The sequence below is a fragment of the Seriola lalandi genome, unplaced genomic scaffold (assembly GCF_002814215.2).
Source record: "Seriola lalandi dorsalis isolate HSWRI2012SDOR001 ecotype SW California unplaced genomic scaffold, Sedor1 jcf7180002052130, whole genome shotgun sequence".
In the NCBI taxonomy this organism is placed as follows: domain Eukaryota; kingdom Metazoa; phylum Chordata; class Actinopteri; order Carangiformes; family Carangidae; genus Seriola; species Seriola lalandi.
This window is the reverse complement of record NW_019522683.1, coordinates 426,331-428,901: the sequence shown is the minus strand read 5'-3', so window position 1 is coordinate 428,901 and position 2,571 is coordinate 426,331. Positions and strand designations below refer to the sequence as shown.

General features: G+C 44.5%; 1 protein-coding gene across 1 annotated transcript in view; it reads right to left on the bottom strand.

The window, feature by feature from the left end:
- insrb (insulin receptor b) overlaps positions 1–2,571 on the bottom strand; it is an 88,573-nt gene that overhangs the window by 10,311 nt on the left and 75,691 nt on the right. The window lies entirely within an intron of this gene.

The window sequence follows — 2,571 nt, the reverse complement described above, 5'->3', positions numbered from 1 at the left end:
ACACACACACACACAGCAAATGTGATCAAATGTACCAAGAATGTAATCAAGACTGCAAAGACAGACTACACAGACTGCTCAGGTGTGCCTTACCAACAGTCAGAGTGGGCAGTGAAGACTCCGTCCTTCAGAGACTCTGGAGCCATCCACCTGACAGGAAGCAGGCCCTTCCCTCCTTTACGGTAGTAGTCAGTCTCATAGATGTCTCGTGTCATACCAAAGTCTATGAGAAAGAGAGAGAGATCAACACACCTTCGCTGTAAGACCACAATAAAACATTTTCCTATTGACAATGACACTTTGTAAGAACACCATAACACAGAACTAACAAGGAAAACAAACGCAGGATACAGTACCTCCAATCTTGACAGTGAAGTCCTCCGCCACCATGCAGTTCCTGGCTGCCAGGTCTCTGTGGACAAACTTCTTGGCATTGAGGTAGGCCATGCCGTCTGCAATTTCTGCAGCCATCTGGATCATCTCCTTCAGTGTGGGTGGTGGACGGCCTGACGGGTTGTTCTACAAAACAAACACAAAAAGACATTTATGCAGTCTGTCAGTGATGAGTGGACATATCAGAACTGAGCTTCCTTTAGCTGTAGTTATTACTTCAACATCACTCCACCATACACTGGGAGGAATGTTTGAAATGCAGAGATGGGATTTCAGTGAGACTCACCTCAGAGTCTGGCCTGAGACTCCGCAAGTAGCTCTTCAGGTCACCGTGGGTCATCAGCTCCATCACTACTAGGGTGGGCTGAGCTTTGGACACCACACCTAGCAGACGTACCTACGAGAAAAACACACGAGGTCATGCGCATGCAAACCGTAATATGTTTACACCGGCTGACTAATATGACTAGTAAACACAAGGAGTTGATGTTAAATTGTACAAAAATTGTCCATCAGTACACAAAGTCAATTCTCTCTTCATCAGCAGGAAAATTTGCTCAACATGATCTTTCCAGCTGACAGAATCAACACAACAAGTGAATCATGGTTCTGTGAGTCACACATGTTCATGCCGTTCATGAAAACTGTAATATACTGTAATTCACAAGTGTAGTGATGGCTGCCCCTGTTAGTCAGTAGTAAGCTGTCAGAGGAAACAGTTTGAAAAGCGTTTTTTTTTTTCCGAAGCGTGTCGTACCACATGGTGACAACTGAAGGCCTTCATGACTGAGGCTTCGTTGAGGAACTCGATCCTCTCCCGCAGGCTGGCCGATTCATTGACTGTCTTGACGGCTACGCGCGTGTCCGGGTCTCCTTTGACGATGTCCTTGGCGATTCCCTCGTACACCATGCCGAAGGAACCCTGACCCAGTTCTCTGAGCACTGTGATCTTCTCCCGCGGCACCTCCCACTCATCAGGAACATACACTGCACAAATCAGACAAACAGACAATTACCATTTTGATTAAATGAACCTGTCACAAATTACCATGAGGCAGTATCTATCTTTATGAATACAGTGTTCATAGATTTCAAGATATGCAGAGAAATCACAACATGTTGCACTTCTTAATCTTAGCCATTTTCTTGTGATGCTCTTCTTACCGTCGTTAGCACTGATGTACTCAGGGTTTGAGGAGGCGATGAGAGGTCCTGTGGGGCCTTCTGTTTGCCTGTAACACAACCACAGAATGCATCTAAGAAGCTGAAAACGCTAATAAAACGTGAACTTTCTCCGGTTTGTTTTGACCTTCTTGCTTCATACATAATCTGTCTTATTTATTTGTAGCTACTGGGCTCAAAGTATTCAAACAGACTGCATAAGTTTTTAAACAAGACAAGCACTGTTCCCTCTCTGATGTCATAGGGTGTGACCTGCACAGTTCGTGTCCAACAGGCTGGATCACTCTGATAAGGAGCCTACCAGTCTAAGATCTTACCTCTTCTTGAAGATCCAAAAGACTCCACCTCCCACAAACAGCAGCAGGATGAAGCAGATGACTGGACCAATCACAATCCAAATTAAACCCGGATCCGCTGCAATAAACACAGAAGTGAGGAGCCAGTTCACGCAGTAACGAATAATAATGTGTCAAACAATAATTACAGGGCTGAAATAGACCTTGGTTATTAAACATCCTCGCCTGCTCTAACCAGCAGTGAGTCAGTGGCATCAACGTATAAGCAGTTAATGAACTTCCAGGTGCATGAGAGTGATGCATGACTGTTATACACGTGAGTTCACTTAAGTCAGACATTTAAACTCCCGCCTTACGGTTGGGCATGAAGAAGTAAGTGGTTTCTGTAAAAGAGCCGTTTCCTGCCAAGGATGTGGCGCGGACCCTCACGCTGTAGTTTCCAGGCTGCACAAGCGAAAGTTTCGTGCCACCTGACTTGAGGTAGGCTGGCCGTGACACACAAGCTGTGTGAACCTGAAGGAAAAAAGAAAAAGAAAAAAAAAACACACTTCAGTATGAGGAATCACGGGGGATAATGACAAGTGCTAAAACAAGGGAACGAAGATTATTCAAAATTGCAAGGAAAAGTCAAAACAACTTGGTTGATAATAAGATAATGGTAAAGATTCACGCTAAATATTTTCATGTTGAATCAAAGTTA